The following is an 18,039-nucleotide window of genomic DNA, read 5'->3' on the forward strand; positions in this document are numbered from 1 at the left end:
AATAAATCGCACTTTTTCCTCGTTGCAGAAATTGTTTTTATTCAAAAGCAAATGGCCAACACAAATGAGCCATATTTTTTAGTAAAAAACAATTTCTGCCACGAGGAAAAGCACACAAATCTTTTCATTTCCATGATTGTCAATTTCTTCAATCAAATTTTTTGTAATTACTTTTACATTTATCTATTTAAATTCATTACTTTTTTTTCTTCTAAATTTGCAATAATTCCTAAATATGGATCGTTTTTTTTTATTTTATTTTAAATGACAAAAAGAAACCGACAATTATCATCTAGCTCTGGCGTAATTAAGCAACGAAAGCACTCAACTAACACATTCTCGCAGCAATTCCGTGCATGTGTCGCCGATTTGTCGCTCAAGTCACGTCCACATCTGTCCTCCCTTTCTGAGCGAATTAAGGCGCTGCTTTCCGGCTTATCCAATTTGCAGCGGCAAAACGGCTTCGGCTGATGCACCAATCGCTTTGTTTCGCTCGCAGCGGATTAGCCTTTTTCCTGGCTCCGTTTTCTTCTTCAGTGTGTATGTTTCTGTCTCTCACGGCTGCTTTTATGGCCGAACGCCCGCGCGCTCGCGATGAATAATTGCCGAACAATGGAGGCGCCGTGTTTGGAGGAAGTAGGTCGGCAACCGAGCGCGTCGGTCAGCAACGGGCGCGCTCCTCGCTCATAAAAGCCGTCAGGATGTGGCTTTTCAAAGCGGCATCCTTTGAACCCGCAGCAGGTGTTTAAAAATAGACGCACGCGTTGACGGAATTTCGCACCAAACGTCCCATTTGCATTCTCCTCTTTGGCACTTAAACTTGCTAACAATTCACACTTATTTTTGACACTGTTGCATTATTTGTGTGCTCAAACTCGCTCTTGAAAAAACATAAAATGTGTACAACATTTCAACATGCGATTAATTATTTATAATTCATCCTTGCAGCTTCGGACAGGTTAAATTATTTTCACAGCATTCACTAAAATGATACAAGTTAATTTTCATCCCACATTTTTCGCATTCGCAATCACTATTTACATTTGAATGGTAATTTTTATTCTTACAAAACAGAAAGTGAAAATTGTGAATTCAATTTTCAGATTACAGTTTTTTACTGAACTGTCACTGAAAACTTTGCTTGCTGCGAAAGGATTTCAATTTTAGATAACAAAGTAAGTGTCATTTTTTAGCTGCGGCGGATGGGGTCTTTTTGATGTCGGAAGTTTTGCAAAATTCTTCCTAGTGGTGGTTCCGTTTTGTCCAAAAATTCCCTTTTTTTTCAAATAAATTGTTCTCAACAATTGAATTTAAATAATGTTATGTACCGATTTGGACAAATAAACACTGTCCAGCACAGCAAGAAAATCGATTTCATTGTTTTTTTTTTTTTTTTAAATTGTTTTGTTTTATCATGGAAACCTCGATGTGGGAAAAAAGACAATGCTTTAATTACATTTATTATTATAGATTTATTTAAAATAAATTTATTCTCTTAAAAACTTTAATATTATAGATCGCATTGTTCTTTTCGTTTGGTATTTTGCAAAGATTTTGCGTATTTTAAAACCATTAACTTTTATTAATTTGAAATTGTTGGTTTCGTTCTCAAATTATAATTATTTATTATAAATTTACAACAAAAAATTGAAAAAAAATATTGAAATATGAACTTAGTTTCTGCTTTTAAGTGCACCCATTATTTCAAATAAAAATTCTGATTCTAAGAGGATGAAAAGTTTCCAATACAAAAATAAAAATTAGCTTCTTGAAAAATCTGCAATGGTGTTCTCTGGAGTGGAACCAATTAGGGCGCTGACGTGATAATTAAGTGGCTCGAAGCGTTGCCGCCATTCTAGGAAAGCTTTTCACTCTGTCTCTTTCTTTCTCTCACTCCATAATTTGCAACTGTTCTCTCCTTTGTGTGCCGCTGGTGTGTCTGACACAAAAGAAAAGTAGCGAGAGCGTTGAGGAAAGAAGAGAGACTCGATGGGATCAAACGGCGAAGAATGAATATCAACCCTCCGGCGGGACCCGAATAAAACACACAAACAACACGTCAAATAGACTGATGCCCCTTTTGTTTGCATGTCGATGGTGCCTCCGTTAGCTCCATTGCGCCCCGCTGAAATATCGCACCGAGGGGACCGTCCCGTCTGAGAAATTGCTACTTTTGCGAGACGCACGAGACCAGAAAGAAAGAAAGACGAAAAAAAAACAGCACAAACTTTCGCAGACGGAAACTTTTGCATTTCTGGTCAAAAGTGAAAAATGTTTATGTCCTTTATAAGTTTCTATCTATAAAAATGTGTGAACATTTAATTAATTAGATTGAGGTGCTTTTTAATGAACAGGAAATAATTCCCTTCGGTTTCAACTTGCACAAAATAATTTATTCTTTAATATAATTATACATAATTAAGTCAAGAGTATCACAAAGTAAAAAATTGTGAAAAATTCAAGTAGATAAAATGTCAAATAATTAAATTTTATTGTATTATCAAAAGCAATAAATTTCTTTTTTGCAAAATTAATTGATGCTGTCACAAAAAGAGAACTCTAAAAGAATAATTTTGATAAAAAGTAAGAAAATAATGAAAAAAATATCAAACGAGTGTGTTTGAAGAAATCGACACTCGAGGAGATGATCATGGAAATGACGAGATCGGGCTTTTCCTTGTTGTAAAAAATTTGATTTTATTCAAAAACAAATGGCTCTGCCAGTTTCGATCTCAGTCTGCGACCTTATTTAATGAACCATTTTTTTTTTTTTTAATAAAAACAAATTTTTACAACGAAGAAAAATCCTGATTTCTTCACTTCCATCAAATGACTGATTGCAAAGAAATGTTAAATAAGAAGAACTGATTAAATGCAAGAAAATGTTTTAGCCTTTCAATGATTTTCAGTAACATAATATGCTTTAATTTTTATTTTGTGATTCAAAAAAGTTTTATGTTGTAAAATTCTTCGATCTTTTTATACTTTCAATTATTTTAAAAATTTTAAGAATATGTCTCCCCTTTTTGTGATCAATTAACAAAATAAGCAACAATATTTTTAAATTTAAGAACTCTATGCAAATGTTGCAAGAAATAATAAAAATGCAAAATCTTATATATTTGATGAAAACGGGGAAACCAAGTTGATCGGATAAAACATTACAATCGGGGGTTGATTGCATTTCGATTGCAAAATACCAAACGCATAGAGTACGAGGGATGTGGCGAGGGGCGACCATCAAATTGCGATCACGCCGACGGAACAAAAACACGCCGAGCAGCAGCACGCGTAATTACATCGCACCGTAAAAGTCGGTCGGCGCGGAGCCGTAAACGAATTTATTCCGGCGGACGCTGCCGGAGAGAACAAGAGAGAGAGAAATGGATTCGCTCTTTCCACTCGGCGCCCACTGCTGGTGCGATTCGGGATCGATGAGCGGCCTCAGCGCCGAGCGAAATAAGAAGAAGCGGCACCCACACATGCCCATCCGCCCCCTCTCGCAGCAGCTTTTGTATGGGCAAATTCGCACGCACTTTACGGTGGCCGACGTTGGTGCCAGTTTGCGGCGGAAATTTGCTGGAAAATTATTACCCAGTCGAGGCGGCATTCGTCGGTCCGATCCATTCCGGTTTCTTATGTAACGCGGTGCGGACGCACTGGTATAAATTCACCGGACCATCTTTTCCTTCTTCCGTTAGCGAGTCCCATGTCCACCTCGAGAGTTAAATCAGATATAATTTTATTTCTGAAATTTCCTTATTGGTTTTTGGGCGGCTCGAAACCATACTATTGCGATTACAATTTGTAATTATTATTATTGATCTTTATTGACTTATGAGGCGTCACCACGATGTAATTACTCATTGCGACGAGCCTCATTTGCAACATAGTACGAAACAAGTAGAAAAAAGAGAGTAAAAAACAACAAAAATATTACAATTAGTTGAAAAAACTCTTCTTTGCTATAAAATTTATGTGAATGAACAAATCGCCTCAAACTACTTTCAAAAAACTTGTATCGAGGCTCTAAGCGAATCGAAACAGGCAATTTGTTATACAAGGAAGCCAGACAAGTCAAAGGGTTCTGCTTAGAAATTAACAAAGTCTGAGAGCAGGAACATACAAATCCCTTTTTGCCCGTGTCTGATAATTATGAACTTCACTTGTTTTTTGAAAATAGTGCGGATATTTACGAACAAATTTACACGATTCGAAGAGGTAAATTGAAAACACAGGCAGAAAGTCGAACCGAGCGAATATTCTTAGAAAACTCAAATTTAAAATGGATCCATAGTATTTTAAATTATTGGATGATTTCATAATTGCGTTAAATTAGTTGAATTAAATGCTTGATAAATGAAAAGGTTTAAGTTTAAATCAGATCAGCGTATCATTGGAACCAAAGGATTAGAGGAAATCTAATTGTAGCAAAATTTCTTGGTGTTCATTTAACAGATTTTTTAATTAATAATAATTATCTGATTGTGATTAACTTTCCCCACTACTATGTAACTAGATAAAACCTGGAACTCTATTTTTATTGATCGTTTTTATAGTTTTTCCAGTTTGTTTAGAAGCGATCAGTTTTTACACTTTAATCAGATCCCACAGAAGAAGAAAATTTAATTTTTTATAATTGAATTTTTAAAAATATCCAAAAATTGCAATCCGTAAATCATAATAATAAAAAAAATTATTAGGGAAAATTGACAATATTGACATGAAGGCAATAAGTTTTCTTTCTCTCTCTATAGAATGTGATCTTCTCTTTTTGATTCCCAATTTCACATGTCATTCATATTCTTGTTCCCTTTTGCCCATATCAAACACTCTTATCCAACCTTTGACCTTCGTATCAATTTACCCCTCAAACTTCCAGCTCTCAATTTTCAATCACATTCCACACGCCGAAGTGTAAAAACCTTCATCTCGTCCACGCCAAGGGACAAGTTTCGCGTTCTCTGCTCGGATGTTGGCAAAAGTAGTTCTCGAGTTTCACCTTCTCGAAAAAGAGAGGACGAGCTTGGTTCGCATCCACGCGCGCCTTGTTTAGAACTTTGGTTCGCACGCAAGGGCTTCCTTATTTTTCCCTCTCGCAGCTTCCAAGGACGGGTGTGTCTCTCACGACAGATTTCACGGCGGCGAGCGCCACTTACGAGCTCGGTCCGTTTTCTCGACAGAACAATGGCGTGGACAAAGGAAGCGCGCACCGGCCACTTAACCTGATGCCTTGGCATGCGATTTAATAATGCACAAGCAGCGAGAAAACGGAATGGCACTCGGGCTGTAATTTGATTTAGAGCCAAGTTTGTGCCAAAGTTCCTGGTTGGGTCAAAGTTTATTCATGGATTACCCTTGAATTAATTAAAACATGGTAGAATTTAAAAAAATAAAAATAAGACCGGTTGAGTTGGTTAATTTCCATGATTAAGCTAATAGTTTAATAAATAGTTAAATAAATCAATTGAAAAGTGGGGATTTCACAAAATTAAATTTCTTAGAAAGATCAACCACAAAAAAATAAGAAATAAATATCATGAAATCTAAATAAACAACTTAAAACAACTTTCTTGCAAATAGATTTCTATTTCAGTAAATAAAGCAAAAATAGGGTCTCAATCAGATTACATGTCGCAGCAGAATTCTGCATAGAAATAATTGAGCGAAATCCTCATGCCAGAATAAACACGACCTCGAAACCCCAAAGTAGAATCTTCCCCGAGCTTTGCAAGATAAATTTATAATTTATATACACGCGTATAAATATGGATTCGTTTGCAAGATTTGCATTCTTCTTTGGCGCGTCGTCAGTGGAGCAGAAGCAGTGGCGGCACTTAAGAGACATTTTCTCATTACGAAGTTCACAGTGTTGTTGGAGCCAAAGTTAATTTATTCCTTCCATTCCGGCGAGCAGCCAGCACAGCACATACAACTCCAAGTGCGTCGCGAGAGAGTGAACAAAAGCACTAAATAAGACGCACGCAGTATCTCGCTCTCAAAGCAGATTTAATTTTCAACTTTGGCATTAAATTAAATTTTGTTATGAATATTTTGAAGAGATTAATTTAATTTCAAGAATTCTTGCTAGTGGCGGTGTCTTTTTGTGCAAAAATACCCTTTTAAATTATTATTTAAAAATTGAATTGAAACAATTTTTTGTAACAATGTTGATAATAATTGAATATTTAAATTAGAATTAACAATGCTTATTTATAGTAAAGTTTCTCTGTTTATTGTCAAATTTTAATTGCTCTGAAACATATTATTGAAAAAAATAATCAACTGTTGAATTTTTGGAAAAACAGCTCCAAATGCCTGACTGGAGCCGAAACTTGTGAACTGTGAACTGCTAAATTTTTAAACTTATCATAAATTTACATGATTTATTTTAATAACCATTGCATTTTGTTAAACATTTTGAAACAAAATCTTTATTTATTTACTATAGTTTCTAGTTTAAATTTTGATATGGAAATGCATGAAACGGTTTAATGTTTCCTTTTACTCATGGAGCTACTCGTAAGCTACTTAAATTCAGCTCCACTCGTATTTTCTCGCTTTCATCCGGAATTGAAACAGAAAAGTCCAAAGTGCTTTTGCGCGATGATTATCCCCAGCTCTTTGCACTCCTGCACGACTCGCGAGTATCCTTTTCCACATTTTAACGTCCATTCATGTTAATGGTTTAAAAAAAAAATACGAGTGCCGAATTCCAACGAGCCTCTCTTTAGGGCCGTAAAATCGTTTTCGAGAGAGATGCGACCGTAAAACTAACAAGCTGCTCTTTTCCTTTCGCTCTTCCTTTCAAGAGGTAAAATAATATTTGTTGACACAAACACACACACACACCGTTCCGGGCGTGCACACGTCTTTCCTGCGAAAACTGGTGATTGAATTCGACGCGCTCATGTAAATGCGAATGTGCATAATGCGGTGTGGGTTCCGGAGGCAATTTCCTCGCGGTGGCGGGCCGATGAGGTTATTAGCATAATTACACAGCCGCCGCGATGCTAATTGACTCCGGATGGCACTAATTGCGTTTTGATTGAAGGCATCGTTCAACTAATTTAGCTGCAGGCGCAACTTTCAGACGAAAGTTTGTTTTCCATTATGCATTAAGGGGCGCTTGAGCTCCAAAAGTGCAGGGCTTGTCAACAATCAACCTACCCCTGCATGCATTTTTAAGCTGCAAATTGAAGCTAATTAAAACAGTAAAAAAAACAGCTAATTGTTTAATTAAAACATTGCAAAATTTTAATATTTAGTTAAACACACTCATTTATTCCTATTTTTTAAAATTTTATTTTCATAATTTTCACATTAAAATGAATAAAAAAGTAAGAATTAATAAAATTTAGTTTATTACATTAAATAGTTATCTTTTTATTAATGTTCAATCTTCTATTTCACATAAACATAAAAATTTTCTTCAAGCTCCGTCTTTCATATTAAAGATCCTCTCCAATCATTTGTTTTGCTCTCTTTTCTGAAAGATTGCTAAATTTCAAGCATATTTTGTGAAAACACTGTGTGAAAATTCCAAACCGTTACTTCGCAATCAAAAGAAAACCTAAATACCGAGTGATTCGCGCGAAAAACATGTGAGAATTGAGTTTCCAATCAGATCCATCAGTTAAAGTCCAAAAACTGCAAGATTTGGTCACATTGGCGCTGCGATCGCTGATTTGCCAAGTTTTCTGCATCGCCGTGGGGCATTAGTGGCAAAATCAGCGATCGCAGCGCCAATGTGACCAAATTCTGCAGTTTTTGTACAAAACTGATGGATCTGATTGGCTACTCAATTCTCACACGTTTTTCGCGCGAATCACTAGTATTTAAATTTTCTTTTGATTGCGACGCAACGGTTTTGAGTTTTCAAATAGTGTTTGCACAAAATATACTCAAAGTTTGGCAATCTTTCAGAATAAAGAGCAATACAAATGACCGGAGAGGATCTTTAAGTGCGGTTGATTCTTTCATAACAAATAATTTGTAATTATAATTAAATCATTTAAACTTATCAACATATTATTAACTCCTAAAATTGATTAAAAGATTTCTAATTTTAAAAATTAAGAATTCAAACGTTAATTTTAAATTGAGAAAGAAGAATCCAAGCCCTAATTTAAAATAAATAATTTATGACATGATAAAAATGTTGTGTTCCTACTTTGTTTTTGCGATGAATAGTGAATATCAAACATAAATACAAATGGTCGGTGTGTCATGGAGTTGAAACAAATCCACGACAGACATTCTGAATAGAGTCGCAGTTGTATAATCAAAGCGATAAATCAATCGGAGTTGAAAGCAGCTAGTTTGTCTGTGACATTCGACATTCGGGAGCAGAGACGAGTTTTATGGACGTGTAGCGAGGGAGTTGCTGTTGTTTTAGTCGGCGAGAGAAATTACGGCCCTAATGAGAGACCGCCCGCTCGTTAAACTGCTCAACAACAACAACGAAACAAGGGCTTATTACAGGCAAATTTGCAAAAGGTGGTTCTTCGGAGGGGCTTATTGTGCGCAAAGTTTTACGATCAATCGCTCGTTTCTCAAAGGCTGAAGAAGCAAGGTGCTTATCCTGAACAAAAATTTATAAAAATTCAAGCAAATTATAAGTTTTTTTTCTACTCAAGTCATAACATTTAATCAATTAATCCAGAGTAATTTTTGCAGACGCAGCAGAAAATGTGCTTCAATCCATTGCTGATGTTTACTGTGATTAAAAATTCAACATGATCGCGGCTGACGTAAGCTTTTCATTAAGTCAAAATCGGTTCGCTCGCTTTTCCATTCACTTCATCAGCACGTGGCCGCTGGAGACTGTGTTAATAAAACGCCCAACGGGAGGCACAAACCGCGCAGCAGGAGAGGCTTGGTTAACGCGGCGCTCGCAGAACCGCACACCCAGCGCACACCTTTCCATTTTCAAACTTTGAATTTAGCTGCAGCCAATAAGAATGTGTTTTAACTGTTTTGTTTCAAGAAATTTTTATTTATTTTTCTTTACATTTAAAAATCTTCTTTCTATGAGAAATATTTTTATTTTGGGAAATTTCCATTGGATTCTTTGATAGGGTGGTTTTCAAAACAATAATTCAGATTTGAATTATTGTGGGTTTATGTTTGAAATTTGAAAACCAGTGAAAACAATACCTTTTCTTGAATTCCAACAGCCCCTAAGAAATCAATTTTACTTTTAATAAAATAATTAATAAAAATGATTAGAATTTATTTTTATAATGCATTTGATTAAATTTATGAAATAAATTATGAAAATTTGTGTTGACAATCCTGACTGGGAATGAAAAACTGAAAACAACTCGATTTTTCGATATTTATTTTCTTTAAGCTTCTATTGTATCATTTGTGTTTTATAATTATGAATTTTTAAACAGTCATGAAATTTGTATTTCTATTTTTGAAAATTAAAAAAATAATAATTTATTACAAATTCTAAATAAAACAAAATATTTATAATATAAAATATAATTAAAATAAAATTAAATATAAAATATATTATTGAGAGTGTAAATTTAAATTGTGTTATTATTAAAAATTGTAATAAACAATTTTTTTAATAACATTTTTAAATTGCTGGGCTACATAAGAAGTTATAATTTCTCAAAGGTTAATAGAGTTCCAAAAGAGGTGAAAGTTTTTGGATATTCTGTCAACCTAAATTAATACTGAATGGATTTTTCACAATTATATCAATGAATCATCTTAACAAGATAGGTCGGCTTATGAATTACGAAACATTTTCAGCCTCGGGCTTTGGGCTTCTTTGAAAGTCGCAAAGTGATCCTCAAACAATTCTCGGATTTGATTATTATTATCTTGGCAAGGCTCTCTGCCTAATGAAACGCAAACGCATCGTGTGCAAATATGCGTAGGTTGTTGTAGCCCGCGCGAGTTTGTCTTCCCTGCCTTCGCGTTTTGTTTGCGTGCAACCGACAGCACTTCTGTTCAAACACACACTCGCAATGTGTTGAGTCAGTTTATCGTCCGCTGCCATTGCGTTTGTTCGACTGCAGGATGAACCACGAGTTGTCAGCGAATTCATTAATTCGGCAGCCGCTTGATTAAGAAACGGAGAGGGAGAGAGTGAACGACACCTGTTCCCAAGCGGTTTAATTAATAGCGCAGCTCTTGAGGAAATTTCGTCGCTATTCCAACTCCAACTTAACCACCACGTGTTCTGGCTTTGCCATCTTACAATTATGCTAATTTAATTAAAATTTCTCGCAGGTTTATTTGAACAAATATAAAATGATCAGCAAGTAGAACACAAGGAATAAATTTGAAAAGGAAAATAAAACGCTTGCAAATAGTAAGAGAAGGATGAGCATAATTAATATATACTGTGTATTTTTGAGCAACGAAAAAGTTTAAAATCTAAATTATCATTATTTAATTATGAAAAATCATGTCCTGCAGATGTCCTGCCTATATAAATTAAAATTTATGCTACCAATATTATTTTATTTCTCCTCCAGAGGAGTTTGGAAAAATTATTAATTGAGCAATCAATTTCAATCGTAAATTGTACTTTCTAGTGAGAAAACTGGATTTTTATTTGAAAAAAAAAAAGATTTTCACAAATGAATGCATCTAATTATTTAACTTAATTTAACTAGAAAAAAGTGTTCTTTTGAATAATTTATGAATTTATTAAAGGTAAATAACACTCAAGATAAATGTGGCACTTTTCTCATTTCAACTAAAACTTCCCCCGAGGACATAGCAAAAAATCATGCACTTACTCTTCCCACAAACAGCAGCTTTAATTCAGGGCACGCGACATTTATTATCGGATGGTTGCTCGCCCGCGGGGCTGTTTGGTATCATGGCCGCCGAGGGAAACGGAGAACGAGATGACGGATGAGTCGCGAGATATAAAAAGAGAGAATGCTATACTCGTGAGACGCACATGCACAAAAAGAAGCTTTTTTCCTTCGTTCGTCACTAAGCCTCAGGGCGAAAGAGCATTTAAAAGTGCCGAGAGTTGTTTTGAGCGCTCAACGTGCGGATTTTGAAATCTCTTTCGTTTGCCGACGTAAATTCAGTAATTGGCGTGCTTCGGCGCTGCGGATTATCTCATTCTGGTTAACAGGCCTCTCAGGTGCTGGCACTCGTGAAAAAGTTGCTCGCGGTGAAAAATCCTCACATGAGAGCAAAAACGCGGAAATTACTTTTTCAGCCGGGCCGATGAGATTTATCTCGTGTATGCCAGAGAGCTTGTTTTCGACAGAGGGTTTCGTTTTCACCGTCACGCTGGGCCAAAAGGGTTAAAGCTTGCAAGTTATTATACTTTAATCCGTTTTTCCAGCCTCATTTTTATATAGACATTGAATTTATGTTTGACCTGCGCTACTTTAATAAATAAATATCAATTAACCGCAATTAACCAATTTAATTCTGAAATTTTAATAGAAATTTGCCATTTTTCTATTAAAGAAAAATTTGCATACATAAAGTAAATAAATTATTGATCTTTAATATTTAATTATTTATTTAAATTGCGTTATTATTTATTTTATCTCATTTACACCAACTTCTAATAAAAATGAGTTTTTTAAATGGAAGCTTAGCAGAATACATTGGAGATGTAAAAATAAATTATACAGAAAAACGCACAAAATTATTGCGAAAAGACATGCCAAGAAAACCGTTGCACTACCTTGGCAACAAATTCAATTCCTGTTACGGTTACGGGAAGTCAACTTTGATTTCCACATCTCCACTGCCAGTGAACTGCCATTTAAAAAATCTACTCGGAGAAACTAAATCCGCAACATCCGTAAGCTCCAAATGTGGGTCAAGCAGCGAGGTGCAAACACTGCACTCGACCAGAGCTGCCTTGCAACACATTTGAATCTGGAGAATTTTTCTGCAGTCAGTAATTAAAAGTTGGGCGATAATAAACAGCCATTTATCAGCGCACGCCGACCGAGTTTCTTTTGTTCTCTTGGCTTACGGAAGTATATGAAGAAGAAAGAAATCTATGAGGGCGGACTCGTTTCTCAGGGGAAAAAATTGGCTTTCTCGTAAACAGGGCGCCGTCGCCGCAGAAAGAGTAGAGTTTTTATCTCGAATTCGGCGTCAACCTATTTTTTACTTGCAAAGTTGGGCAAAGACAAAAATCCTCTGAAAGTTTTGTATCTGCAGGACGATCTTTTGTCGTCTTGAATGAACCAAAAAGTTAGCTTTTGAAAATCCAATTCAGATCGAAAAGAAAGTAAGAAAATTTAGTTTACCTCAATTTTTAGGAAACTTTTTTACAGAATGAAACCAGTTCCTCATTGCAAGAGAAAAACCTAGGGTTTTGTTGTGTCCAAACAAATATTAAGCGGGCGGAAATAATAATAAGAAAATTGAAAATAAAAAAGGAGGAATTAATTTAATTGCAGAAATTAATTTAGCAACTGAGTCAGTCAATAGTTTGATGCCGTGACTTTGCCAAAAATTCCAGGGCCATAAACCCGAAGATTTTTTTTCGGCAAAATCACTATAATCTGCCGTACTACTTAAATTCTTTTGAACTTTATAAAGATTTTCAGACTTAAAACAAATTTTTTTTAATAAAGTCAGAAGTTAAATCTTTTAATATACCTAGTCAATGTTACTTTTTAAAATTTTTAATTTTAGACCATTTTTATAGCAAAGTCTATCCCAATTAAAATGTAATATCCTTTTTGTAACTTCATTTGCATGTAGGATTAAAAAATATAAGTGACTGGAGCACACGAGTCTTATCTTTTCTCCTTCAACCTTCAAACTGATAAAATCTCTCTCTAACATTTGCTCTTTTAGAATTACTTTTGTTTCTTATATTTGCGGATGAAAACTTAATTTCCGTTTTTGACTTTGTTTGTACCTTTCCCGAGTGCAGGGGTCCAGATTCGACGTGACGCCGGTGTCCGTCTCTGCGACGCACCGTTTTTACTTTTGCTCACTCACTCGCGCACCACATTTTGCTCGGCCGTGTGTCCAGTGGCCGCCCATGCAAAGCAGCGGATGCCGAGACACACGAGATGATGCCCTTGGGGGCTTCGGTACACCCGACAGACAGACGGACAACCTCCGACTAGCGCCTCGCAACTCGCGCGCCACTCCATTCCTCCGCAGACGAGCTATCTGGCGGCAGCCGCTCTAACCTTCCCAACTCGATTTTCCTTTTCGGAAAAAGTATTCAGGAAGGAAAAAAGTACAATTTTAAATTTTCCTTTTTTTCGTCTTGCCTGCGAGTTGTGTTCGGCTGATAAAAGAGGAACCACGGGAAATTTTTATTATCTCCTTATCACACGCACGCTGATATGGACTTGACAAACGTGATCCTTTCGCTAATGCTCTGCCTGATCCGATTACTTATGGAGGTGTGTTTGCCTCAAACAAATCACAGGCACTTTTTCAAATTCTGCTATACAATTTCAGCAAATTTTTCGACTGATTCCAGTTTAAAACTCTAATAATTTTAAATATTTTGTTTGGAATTATTATTTTTTACATGAATTTCTATGTAGTCGCGAGAAAAATTAAATATTTAGAAGTTTATTAGGAAAAAATTGTAAAAGGTTAAAAAGAAAGGTCTGCTAATATTTTAGAAAACCTAAATTTACTGCCTATTTAAAATTTTTGGTCAGCAAGTGTTAACTGACAATTTATTTTTTGCATTTAAAATTAGAAAAATTTTCTCCGTTTTCTCCTTTTTAACGATAGAAACCATTGTTGGATGAATATATTGTCGTCATAATAATTCAGGGAAACAAACTTTACGACTGCATCTTGTCTTTTCCTCTATTAAGAATGGAGCTTGAGCTTTAACTATCAGACTTTTCCAGGCTTTTTAAGTACACATTTACGTGATTTTAATAGTTTCTTTAATTAATTGGAATCGTAAATTTTTAAACTCTGATTGCGAGAATTAAATGCAACGCGCGCATCGTCCCCGCGAAGCAGGTTGCATAACCCAAAAAGCACAGGCCGAAAATTTTCAACCGTAAAATTTTACCTACGCCGCATCGGCATAAAAGATCCGAGCCATTTGGCTGGGTTTAGTTGCAATTAAATATATCGCCGGCACCTTTTATGGTGCAGCAATTGACGAGATTCATTCAGTTCAATTACGTAATTCGCTCGGAATGTGGCTTTGCAGCTCTGGATTGTTCCTCGGTTTCTATACACTCGTGCCAAATGGCGCGCGCCAATTTCGTTTATTTATTTTGCGCTGTTTTTCTCTTATTTTTCCTCTTTTTTTATTTTATCTTCCGCCTGCGGCACTTGTCGTCGTCGACGTTGCTGGCTGGAATAAAAGTGGCAGTAAAAAGTGGCTCTCGCTCGCGTGTTGTTTTTATCGGCAGGATGCTCTGTGAAAGGGAGGCGGCGCGCAATTAGTCTCGGTAAGGCACAAAGATTGCCTGCCTTCGCTGTTCAAACACAAACGTTCTGATGATAAAATGATGCTCGGTATGCTTATTTACTTTATCCTGCGAGATTGTTATTCTGCTTTGCAATATGAAAGTATTGGCAACAATTACAATTGTGCAAGAATTAGTTTCTTCAGTCACAATCAGGACATTCAGAGCAATGAAATTTTAATCTTTCAGCACAGCTTGATGCTTCAACCAACATAAAAATTTAAAAATATTCATTACAAAAATTTAATGTATTTATTTCTTAATTATAATTACTTATTATTTACTATGAAAAAAGCTGTTAATTGCAAAATTAAAAATTAAGTCCTTAGTGATTCAATAGAATTCTAAAAACAAGAATGAGCAGCTAATAATGAACAAAAAATTTAATATAAAAAAAGAGTTGAATACTGGGTTTTGGAACGACACCGCTACTCGCTCTGTCGTTCGCTTGGCGAAGCACGTGTTTTGCTAAACCACCGCCTCGAGCTCTCCGAGCAACCCATCCGGCAGGACAGAGAAATGCAAGGAAGCTTTGGTATGGCATAAAATCTAAATTCCACTGTCAGTAAAAATATATCCACTCCTTTGTTCGGCGCTTATTGAAGCAAATTTTTTCCTCGAATCTTTTGCAAATTCACTTCAGACTTTCTCAATTAAATGCATTTTCCGCTCCCGTTGCAAATTCAATTTCTCGCAATTAGCCGAACAAGTGTCTCTGCCGAGAGTCGACTCCGCGAGTAAATCAAATTAACTTTCTCAAGATTGCCTTTTGCCGTCGGCAGTTGTTGGCGGAGGAGGAGAAAAAGTCGCGTGAAGGGCCGGCCGTGATTGAATTTTTTCACCTGCGCCAAACAGACGTGATATGGCTTCTCGTGCTCTGCACCCTACGACAGCCGTTGTGCCACTTCGCTCGCTAGATTAATACATATCTCTGCTAGCCAAGGGCCATCTATGTTGTCCATTATTGCCAATAGACAAGAAAAAAACAATACACGGAGAGCGATCAAGTAGAAATCGTATCGAATTACGAAGATGAAATCTGGTTTACTTGACCAAGCAAAAAGATAAATTATCTGTTAATTATTTTATTATTATTATTATAACAGAAAAAGCAAGGAAAAGCTTTTGGAAGTTTCATTTTTTTCAAATATGTTATGTTAAAAATAAATTTTAAGAGATTTAAAAAAACAAATAAATAGAATAAAATCATTTAACTTTTGAAATTTCTTTCATCACGTGTTGGTCACGCTGGCACGCTACATTCTAAATTTACAATAAAATAACTAAATTACTAATTTCTATTAAATAATTTTAAAAATTGTTTTAATTTTTATAATTTGATCTCTGAAATTTTATGAAAAAGCAGACATCAAATGTTTTTAATGTTTTTTCTCCTTTTTTTTTAAATTTTAAATCTTTTTATCTAATATAAGCTCGCTTTCAACTCTTGAGATCTATTTAAAAACCGTCACCTGCAGCTCGTGCGTGAATTGCAAATGAAGCATCTGCAGCCGCTTCCTTTTCCTTGCAACAAATTACTCGGAATACAAAGCGACTCATTTCTCTTTAAAGGCGCGCCTCTCGTTATTTGCATGCATGCACGTTGCCTGCATTCCGCTGGGACGCAATTTGCATTTTCGCGTTCGTACTCGTATAACAGGTGATCAATACGACCTCCGGCACACCTCGGCGCTCAGCATCCGCAAGGAATACTTGTGCAAATGGTTCCGCGCTCCACCGGGGCACAGAACACTTTTGTTTGCGCCGAAACCAAATTTACACGATCAGGTGAGGTGAATTTGAATTTAGTTGCAAATTGAGTTCAAGGCCCAAACACATCATTTAGATAAAAATGAAAATAATTCAAATAAAATTATAAAGTTTGAATGCTTTTGTTCTGTTCCTTTTTTGTGTCGAGGGACTTTGGAAGTTTTTATTCTGGACAATAAAGAATGAAGTTGTCAGTTCCAATATTTGAAAGAACCTCTAAACTGGGACAAGTTTACAAAAGTCGTGGAGAAATGCTTTGACGTTGACACAAGAAACAAACTGCTCGGTGCTCCAATATAAAAGTGTCGCCTCCACTTTGCAGCATAGACAAAACGACTCTCTCTCGCATTCAGCGACGCACGCAACGCCCATATAAAAAAACTAGTTTCGTTCTTTTTTTTTTATTTCTCTTCCGAGGCTGAGCCGTAAAGTGCGAGTTGCACCTGCCCGGTCCCAATCCGACGCTCGCGTTCGTCGTCTCTGCAATTATTAACTGACACGCAAGTGCAATTGCTTCTCACGCTGGTAAACGGATTGCACGGCGTAACGCTAGAGCCGGTTTTACAATAAGTACAAGCGGATGCGCAAAAGCACTGCTCTTTCCGTCAACACACATCATAAAATGAAACATACCACGTGTGGCCAAGTTGAGAAAAAGTAAGATTTCAAAATTTGCATGTTTTTTGTGTTCAAGAAAAATAAGAAAATCGATAAAATCTATTAATATCATCATCAGAAAAGGCTATTTTCACCGAATTGATATTACTTTTAACTTTGGTTGTTTTCAATTGAGTCGAGTTTTGTTTCAAACAAGAAATAATTGGCAGTTTTAAACAAAATAAATGTGCCTTCATTGATTTCATCGATTCTGAAAATCTGAGACCTTTTAAAAATCCCTATATTTTGATATATTTGAATTTTTGAAGGAAATAAATTACGCCGGTTGGCATTTCATTTATTCATTTTAGTTTAGTATTGTAAATTGAACATGTCAAAATCTTTAAGATTCTTTGAAATTTTTCTTAAAAATTGTTTGAAGAAATTGAAACTTGATGAGATTATCATGGAATTAAAGAGATTGGGGCTTTCCTCGTTATAAAAATTTCAAACACAAAACGGCTTTATCAGTTTCGGTCTATTTCATGAGCAAAGAAAATAAAAAAAAAAAAACACGATTTTGAAATTTTTGTTAAAATGTGGTTTTTCAATTTTTCTGATTTTTATATTTTTCTTGCTCATGAAATAAGATCACAGACCGTGTCTGAAACTGGTAGAGCCGTTCTGTTTTTTAACAAAAAACAATTTTTGGAACAAGAAAATTCCCAATCTCTTTACTTCCATTCTAAAATTTCATTTACAAAGTTAAAATTTTTTTGTTTTATTTTAAATTGTTAATATTATCGTAACCTACAGGAATTTTAAACCTTTTTGATATGGTCTGCTTAAGGCCGTTTCTTGTAAAATGGTTTTTATGCAGAGTTTGGTTCCAACCCTCTGATGACCATTTAATTTAATAAGCTTAATTTTATATTCAAAAGAGGCCTGAAAAGCAGCAGTTTTGTAAATCTCCCTGTATTAATGTGGACAAAATTCCCCATTGTTGCAACATGGCAGGGGATCAGCGTGGGAGCGACAGAGACAATGAATATTTTAAGCCCCATCCGTATCCTCTCAGTGTGTCTCTTTATCTCGAGAGAGTGAGGGGCTGCGCGTACCTGTCCGTCAAAAGACCTCACGTAATAAAGAGCACCGCTTTTAATTGAGAACAAGTAGGTTGCGACCCTGGCTATTTTTGGCCTCGGGCACCTGATCTATATTCAAAAGGCCAGTTCGCTTATGATGGCCG

General features: G+C 35.8%; 1 protein-coding gene across 10 annotated transcripts in view; it reads right to left on the reverse strand.

Annotated features, from left to right (window-relative positions):
• Positions 1–18,039, reverse strand: part of LOC132198922 (uncharacterized) — a 98,534-nt gene that overhangs the window by 33,397 nt on the left and 47,098 nt on the right. Inside the window, exon 1 of one of the 10 annotated variants that reach the window (XM_059623234.1) lies at positions 12,884–13,073. The exons of the other annotated variants lie outside the window; for them this stretch is intronic. The gene's annotated coding sequence lies outside the window, so the exon portion shown is untranslated. Of the gene's footprint in view, positions 1–12,883; positions 13,074–18,039 lie in introns of those variants that run through there. 10 annotated transcript variants of the gene reach the window in all.

Source organism: Neocloeon triangulifer, unplaced genomic scaffold (assembly GCF_031216515.1).
Source record: "Neocloeon triangulifer isolate White Clay Creek 2 clone unplaced genomic scaffold, ASM3121651v1 ptg000013l, whole genome shotgun sequence".
In the NCBI taxonomy this organism is placed as follows: domain Eukaryota; kingdom Metazoa; phylum Arthropoda; class Insecta; order Ephemeroptera; family Baetidae; genus Neocloeon; species Neocloeon triangulifer.